Consider the following 9,017-nt stretch of genomic DNA (forward strand, 5'->3'; position numbering starts at 1 on the left):
GTCAGCAGCCGACGCCTCCGCGCAGGCGCACAGGGCGCGGCTACAGCAACTACTTCCTTCGCAACCCGTTGGTAGGGAGAAGGACGCCTCAGCCACTAGGCTGCTTCCGGTGTGTCACTGAACACCTTCCCGGTCCCAGCAGCTGGAGGATTTGTGTTTGGTAGCACCTGGGGGATGGCTCTGTCCCGGGCGCACTTAGGCGGGGTGTGCGGAGCGCTTTACCTTCCACAGTGCTCGGCACACGCATCCTTTTCGACATCATCACTTGACCTGCTGCAATAGGTAACCTACCTGGCTCTCTCGCATCCCGTTATCAGCGTCAAGAAGATTTGCACGTAGGCCTTTAAAGCCAGCCGCCAGCCCCGGACGCCTTCCTCTCACTAACCCCATGCTGCCTTTCCAAACGGAAGATGAACTTAGCAATTCTAGGCGCTGCCTGTGTACTAGGTAGGGACCCTGAAAGTTCATAGCCATCTAGTTCAGTTTTTCTCAGCCTCCACGCTATTGACATTTTAGACCAGATAATGCTTTGCCTTTGAGGGGCTGCCCTTTGCATTGTAAGATGATTAGCAGCATCCCTGGCCTCTCCACACTAAATGCCAGTAGTGCCACCACCCCCAGTCATGACAATAAAAAATCTCTGTACGCGGGTCTGTGCGTCCACCTTGGGCTACGCGTTCCCGGGACAACCTGCTGGAAGGATCAAGCGATCCTTCCAAAATGCTAGGATTACAGGCGTGAGCCACCGTGCCCGGCCTACATTTGAATTTCAGATAATAATTTTTTAGTATAAGTATGTCCAAAATATTGCATGGGACTATATGGCAACATGAAAAACTTTGCCTCAAAAAATCTGTTTCTATCATTCATCTGGTAAATGTTTATTGAGTCTCTACTCTGAGCTGGGCACTGTTACTTAGGCACTGGGGATACAGTGGTGAGCAAAGTAAACAAGAAGCTCAACTTCAGAGAGCATATATTCTGATGGAGGATGACAATCAGTAACAAATAAATAAACGTTCAGATATAATCAACTATTTTAATAAAGTGAAATCGAATACTGATACATAGCATTATATACTTATAATACATAATGAATATACATTATAATTTTGTATTTCTCATTGAATAAATATAATATATATCTCTCATTACATATATCTCCCTCATTACATATATAATATATATAATCTCATTACATATATATGTCTCTGTCATTACATATATAACATATATGTGTCTATTTTTCACCTCAGCCTGCTAAATATTGCATGGGACTATATAGCAACATATACAGTTATATATGTAATGAGAGAGATACATGTATATGTAATGAGATACAAAAGTTATATATATAATAACAATTTTGTGTATCATATATGCTTATTTACATTTGTATCTCATATATGTTTATATATGCTTATATATGCCTTATATATATGCTTATATATATATAATGAGAAAGATAAAATGAATGGAAACACATGGGAGGGTCTCCTGAAATTATTAGGATCGGGATCAATTACAAGCATCAGTTCCAGTAGGAGCTGACAGCTAAACTGACTTTGGAGGACGAATAGAGAATGGCTTGAAGGATGTGAGTTAGAGAGGAGTTTGGGGACAAGGGAGTGTGAAATAAGTACCAAGAAGAGAAACGAGCCATGGGCAAGAAAAAAATAATAATAAAGCTTTTCAAAAAATGAAAGACAACCTATATGACTAGGAGTAGAGGTAAGGAGTGTAGGAGATGAAAATGGAGAAAGCCAAGTTGCAAAGGGTCATTTTATCCCATGTCAAAGAAGTTGTTCCTTATCTTAAGACCAATGGAAAGGCCAATATGGGGTCTTTGAGCAAAAAGTGACACCTTCGGATTGACATTTCAGAACCATTACTCTGCCTGGGAAAATGAGTTGGGATGTATCAGGAAGACCATTAGGAGACAGTTATGAGTCCAAGTAGCCTGTAATCCCAGCACTTTGGGAGGCCGAAGTGGGTGGATCATCTGAGGTCAGGAGTTCAAGACCAGCCTAGCCAACATGGTGAAACCCCATCTCTACTAAAAACACAAAAATTAGCCAGGCATGGTGGCAGGCACCTGTAATCCCAGCTACTCAGGAGGCTGAGCCTGGGAGAATTGCTTGAACCCAGGAGGCGGAGGTTGCAGTGAGCCGAGATCACACCATTGCACTCCAGCCTGGGTGACAGAGCAAGACTCTGTCTCAAAGGAAAAAAAAAAAAAGTCCAAGTAACAGATGCTACAGGTCTATTTCTAGGTAGTGGCTCTGGGAAAGGAAAAGAAATAGAAAAAAGTTAAAATATATTTATGCAGCAAAATGGACAGTATTTAGTCGTTGGTTCTGGAAGAGTGAAGGAGATGAGTGAGTCATGATAATGCCCAGGTTCCCAGTTTGGGCAACCAGGTACCACTCTGGAAACAGGGAACACAGAAGTAAAGCAGACTTATGGAGTAGAATGGGGCATTTGCTTGAAACATGTTGTGTTGTAGATGCCAACAATCTCCACACTGGATCATGTCGTTTCCAAATTTGAAACCTTTGAGGATTCTCATTGACCCTTGCCTCCCGTGAGGCCTTTCAGATATGCAGCTTACCCAGTCCATTTCCTCCATGCAAGCTCCTCTTATAGATGCTCACTGCTACTTGTTCAGGGCTCTTCTTCCCAAATTGAAGAAGTTCCCACGCTGCCTTCAGATAGAGGAAATTTCCCATATTGCAAATTTGGCGATGTAACTTTTACTCAACTTTCCCCTCAGATTAGATTAGAGTTCAAACCCCTGAGTGCTATGGTTTGAATGGATGTGCCTGCTGGGATTACAGGCATGAGCCACTGCGCCCGGCCTCTACAATAAATTTTAAAATTTACTGGGTGCACTGGCTTGCACCTGTAGTCCCAACTGCTTGGGAGGCCGAGGTGGGAGGATTGCTTAATCCTGGGAGTTTGAAGCTGCAGAGATATGATTAGGCCACTGCACTCCAGCTTGAGTGACAAAGTGAGACCTGGTCTCAAAACAACTCCCAGCACTTTGGGAGGCCGAGGCAGGCAGATCACTTGAGGTCAGGAGTTCGAGACCAGCCTGGCCAACATGGTGAAACCCCATCTCCACTAAAAATACAAAAATTAGCTGGGCGTGGTGGTGGGCGCCTGTAATCCCAGCTATCCGAAAGGCTGAGGTGGGAGAATCGCTTGAACCCGAGAGGTGGAGGTTGCAGTGAGCTAAGTTTGCACCAGGGAACTCCAGCCTCCGCGACAGAGCAAAACACTGTCTCAAACAACAACAACAACAACAACGAGTTCTATTTCAGCCATAGAAAAGAAAAAAAATAAATGTGTTCGGAGGGTAGATCTCATGTTAAGTGTTGTGACCACAATAAAATAAAATTAAGAAGATCAAATGAGGCTAGCTGAAGCTCACTTCAAAGCAGAGAGAACTTTGGTCCCCTGATATGGCAGTTATTAATTTATTGCCTCTGAGCTTTGAACCCATCCTTCCTTGCCCTAGGGAACGATGCAAAGTCCATTCCCCTTTGCCAGCTGGCTGGATGTTAAACTCTGCCAGTAGAGGGTACTTGAAGGACACTACAAACGTGGAAAAAGAAAGGGATATTTTCTTCTCAAAGCAAACAGATCGATGTGCAGGTTTCCCTGTTCAGCACCAGTTTATTTGCTGCCACATTGGGGATGGCTCTTTTTGTGGGTTGAATTATGTCCCCCCAAAAATATATGTTCAAGTCCTAAATCCTGGTGCCTGTGAATGTGACCTTATTTGGAAATAGGGTCTTTGTAAATGTAATTAGTGAAGTCACTCTGGCTTAGGGTGGACCCTAATCCAATGACGGTGTCTTTTTTTTTTTTTTTTTTTTTAGACAAGTCTTGCTGTGTTGCCCAGGCCGGAGTGCAGTGGTGCAATCTCTGCTCAGTGCAACCTCCGCCTCCTGGGTTCAAGTGATCATTCTGCCTCAGGCTCCTGACTAATTGGGATTACAGGCATGCACCACCACACCGGCTAATGTTTGTATTTTCAGTGGAGACGGGGTTTTACCATGTTGGCCAGGCTGGTCTCAAACTCCTGACCTCAGGTGATTCGCCTGCCTCGGCCTCCCGAAGTGCTGGGTTTACAGGCGTGAGCCACCGCCCGGCCTCATGTCATCAAAAGAAGAGAAAACAGAGGCACAAGAGAAGATGACCACAGAAGACAGAGGCAGAGGCTGGGGTTATGCTACCACAAACCGGAGAATGCCAAGGATTGCTGGCAACCACCAGGAGCCTGGGGAGAGGCGTGGAACCCCTCCTCCCTCAGAGGCCCCAGAAGGATCCAACCCTGCTAATACCTTGATTTTAGACTTCCCACCCCCAGAACTGTGAGAAAATAAATTTCTAGCTGCTTTAAGCCATCTAGTGTGTGGTACTTTGTTTGTTACAACAGCCCTAGGACACTAATGCAGCTTGAGTCAGTTACTTTGTCACCAGGTTGGTGGCAGCTGGATGGGTGGATTCTGCCTGTATTCACTCCCTTTTTTTTTTTTTCCACATCCACTGCCCTTTACTGTTCAGCCCACTCAGTCACTTTTGTGGAGAAACTCATTTTACAATTCTCCCATTCCTCTGGCATTCTTATTTGGGGCAAGCAGAAAACTCACACGGCTCACACAAACCACTCATAGTGGGTTTAATACTGGACCTGCTAGGTCATCAGGGATACAAAGCAGCCGTTTACTTGCTGACCATCAGAGAGCCACAGAAAAATGCTGACGAGAGATTTTGGAGAGGATTCACCCTGGATCTGTATCTCCCCAACTGGTTCCAGTGCACCCATCAGAGACCATACTGGTTCCAAAATTGTCCACCAGAGGATGCTACCCACTTCTGCACAGCCTGTTGGAGATGTCTAAAAGCTAAATTCCCCAGTTTATAATGGTTTAAATTTTCCCTAGCTATCCTCAGAATTCATGAATGAAGCACCTTTTTAAAACCAAGAACCCAAGAAAGGAAAATAAATCTGTATGATTGGTTGCATAGACAAACGGGGAAAACTAAAAAAAGCTCCAATACCTGTTCCCCTGGCATACTTCCTATAAGGATGGATGTGAAAGGGATTTTTTTTTTTTTTTGAGACAGGATCTCCCTCTAATGTCCAGGCTGAAGTGCAGGGGCAGGATCATGGCTTACTGCAGCCTCAACCTCCCAGGCTCAAGCAACTCTCCCACCTCAGCCTCCTGAGTAGCTGGAACTACGGGCTCATGTCATCATCTCTGGCTAATTTTTGTATGTTTTTTGTAGAACTAGGGTCTCGTTATCTTGCCCAGGCTGGTCTCAAACCCCTGGGCTCACGTGATCCTCAAAGGGGACTTTCGAGCAAGCTAAACCTACTTTTTAAAACCTGGCAGTTGGTTCTGTCAGGGAGGAAAAACATTTGCAGATGAAGATCTCCAGTGTACACCTATTCACTTTTTGTCTAAATAATCTGTGAAGTTGGGTAAACAGGCATTTCAGAAATATTCTCTATGATAAAGTTTTATATGGGAAGCTCAAGGAGATATCCATCTGCTAATTAGCATAATCTCCAGGCAGGTCTGCCTGGCTCAGAGTTCCAGCTTCGCACCACTGTGTCCCACTGAAACAAAATGAAGCACAAACTAGAAGAACAAAGATGTGAGATGTGAATACTCAACAAAATTGTTGATGCAGAGAAGGCTTTTTAAATTAAGAAATGAGCTGGGCGTGGTGGCTCACACCTGTAATCCCAGCACTTTGGAAGGCTGAGGCAGGCAGATCGCCTGAGCTCAGGAATTTGACACCATCCTGGGCAATACGGTGAAACCCTGTCTTTGCTAAAAATACAAAAAATTAGCCAGGTGTGGTGGTGAGCGCCTGTAGTCCCAGCTACTCGGGAGGCTGAGGCAGGAGAATCACTTGAACCTGGGAGGTGGAGCTTGCAGTGAGCCAAGATCGCGCCACTGCACTCCAGCCTGGGCAACAGAGCAAGACTCCGTCTCAAAAAAAAAAAAAAAAATGGAAATTTTTCATGAAGTTGATTACATGAAATTTAAGGGTATGCATTAAAACTCATAATATTCAAGAAAAAAAATGACAAATTTGGGAATAGATATAGTAAATTTGACAAAGAATTAGTATATTTTACATAAATATTTATATACGTTATTTTAAAAATTAAAAGGTATAATTAAAATCATTTTAGGCCAGGTGCAGTGAGTCACGCCTATAATCCCAGCACTTTGGGAGGCCGAAGTGGGCGGATCACTTGAGGTCAGGAGTTCCAGACCAGCCTGGCCAACATGGTGAAACCCCATCTCTACTAAAAATACAAAAATTAGCTGGGCATGGTGGCGGGCACCTGTAATCCCAGCTAGTAGGGAGGTTGAGGCAGGAGAATCACTTGAACCCGGGAGGCAGAGGTTGCAGTAAGCCGAGATCACGCCACTGCACTCCAACCTGGGTGACAGAGCAAGACTCTTTAAAACAAAACAAAACAAAACAAAGTCATTTTAAATAGTAATGATCTTGAACGGACATTCTCAGAAAAGGAAATCAAACCAGTCAGGATAAATGGAAAGACTTAATTTGATGAGTAATCACAGGAATGCAAACATTAACCACAAATTATCATTTGCCTGACAAAATTAGCAATGATTCTAAAACTTGCAATAGCCAATTTTAGCAAGACCGATCGAAGAGGACAGCTGACACTTTTCTCAGGGCTGCATAAATTCCTAATTGAGACAACTTTTTGTAAAGCAATTTGGTGATTGTAATACCTAGACTAGAAGAGCCCAGGTATTGTTTCAACTCCCAGAAAGTATTTATACCCTTTGACTCAATACTTTCCTGTCTTAAGGAAATAATTCAAAATATGGAAAAGGATGTATGCACAAAGATGTTTATTCTGGCACTATATATGTGTTACCAGGCCACACCAATCTAGAGTTGCAAATGAGGTCAACATAATAACAATAAAAGCATTCTTCTATGGCTGGGCGCAGTGGCTCACGCCTGTAATCCCAGCACTTTGGGAGGCCGAGGCAGGTGGATCACCTGAGGTCAGAAGTTCGAGACCAGCCTGGCCAACATGGTGAAACCCTGTCTCTACTAAAAATACGAAAATTAGCCAGGCGTGGTGGCTCATGCCTGTAATCCCAGCTACTTGGGAGGCTGAGGCTGGAGAATCGTTTGAACCTGGGAGGCGGAGGTTGCAGTGAGCCAATATCGCGCCACTGTACTCCAGCCCAGACGACTGAGCGAGACTCCGTCTCAAAAAAAAAAAAAAAGCATGCTTCTAACTGTCCCAGTCTGCTCCATGAGGCCTGCAGCTGCCAGTAAAGCTTTGTGTTCTATCTCTAGGTTGTCTTGGGTACCCAGCATCTGCTCCTCTATACTCTGGTATGTTTTCTGTGGCTGCATTTACCAAGAAACTTAGTGATGCCACCCATACCCCTATTAGGATCACTGTTGCTGCTACTACAAGTACTGATGCTACTGCATACATGGCCAGCACTCAATGGTGGATCACTTGAGCCTAGAAATTCAAGACCAGCCTGGGCAACATGATGAAAACCCATCTCTACAAAAAATACAAAAAAATTAGCTGGGTGTGGTGGCACGTACCTGTAACCTCAGCTACTCGGAGGCTGAGGTGGGAGGATGACTTGAGCCAGGAGGTTGAGGTTGCAGTGAGCCAAAGTCACCCCATTGCACTCCAGCCAGGGCAACAGAGCAAGACTCTATCTCAAAACAACATCAACAACAACTCTGTGTGTGTGTGTGTGTGTGTGCACACGCGCGCGCGCAATCATCTCTGACCATGGTTTCTCAGGTTTTGTATAATTTAGTTCACCAGTATATAAACTGTACAAGGTCTCTTGCCAGACAGGAAAAGGTATCTAATTATGAACCTAGACTTTCCTATTTGAAGGCTATGCAAATAAAATAAAATCGTGTTGATGGCTTAATCTTTTTTTTTTTTTTGCGACAGAGTCTCGCTCTGTTGCCAGACTGAAGTGCAGTGGCACGATCTTAGCTCACTGCAACCTCCACCTCCTGGGTTCAAGCGATTCTCCTGCCTCAGCCTCCCAAGTAGCTGGGACTACAGGTGCATGCCACCATGCCCAGCTAATTTTTGTATTTTTAGTAGAAACGGGGTTTCACCATGTTGGCCAGGATAGTCTCGATCTCTTGACCTCGTGATTCGCCCACCTCAGCCTCCCAAAGTGCTGGGATTACAGGTATGAGCCACCGCCCCCGGCTGCCTTCATCATTTTAAACACAATGCTGAAGTCTTGATTTTCTACGGAATAGAAAGAGAAAGGTTAGTCTTCCTGAAACATGTGAATAGAATATTCCAGAACATACTCTGTTGAATGTACAAGATTAACTAAGTTTTCAAGGTATTTTGTACTGAAAAAGAAGACATATTGATAACAATTCTATATCTAACTTTCCCATTTGCTTTTCTCTTGGCACAAAGGTATTGTTTCTATTTTTTTTCTTACCTTTTGCTTTCTAAATGGAAAATCCACCTGATTCAATCCTCTTGAATCAATACAAATGCCTCTTTCTCTCTGAAACTCTGCAAAAAAAAAAAAAAAACTAAAAAACTAAAGTTGAAAAACATCATCCAAAGAGCACAAGAGAATTGTAACTCACATTGTGCAATTTTACCATTGTCCTCATATTCAGGATCAAGCATACAGATTGATGGAGAAAAGATAGTGTCTCACTGGATTAATTCATTGTTGGATGGGGAAGGTGGGAAGCTCAGCTCATGCTTCCACAGCAGATTCTACCCTGACAAAATCTTACTCCAAAATTGGCATTTAAGCACACAAGTGTTATAGCTTCTGGCACTCATTTCATACAGTCTCACCCCAAACACTGCATGATCTGACTCTCATTCTCCTTGAGTTTCTATTCCAGAACATCACCTGGCACATTTAACCTGTAGTTCAGGTTCTTCCACCCCCGAGATAGCTCTGCAAAAATCG

The 9,017-nt window shown here is 43.9% G+C and overlaps 1 long non-coding RNA gene across 2 annotated transcripts; it reads left to right on the plus strand.

Annotated features, from left to right (window-relative positions):
• Nucleotides 1-10: 10 nt before the first annotated feature.
• On the plus strand, nt 11-4,412 carry LOC129136046 (uncharacterized). Of its 2 annotated transcripts, none has more exons than XR_008537304.1 (2): nt 11-447; nt 3,885-4,412. It is a non-coding gene; the product is annotated as an uncharacterized LOC129136046 (long non-coding RNA). The 2 variants fall into 2 exon arrangements; XR_008537303.2 differs by having other exon boundaries at nt 61-282.
• Nucleotides 4,413-9,017: the final 4,605 nt, after the last annotated feature.

This window comes from Pan troglodytes, chromosome 11 (genome assembly GCF_028858775.2).
Source record: "Pan troglodytes isolate AG18354 chromosome 11, NHGRI_mPanTro3-v2.0_pri, whole genome shotgun sequence".
Lineage (NCBI taxonomy): Eukaryota > Metazoa > Chordata > Mammalia > Primates > Hominidae > Pan > Pan troglodytes.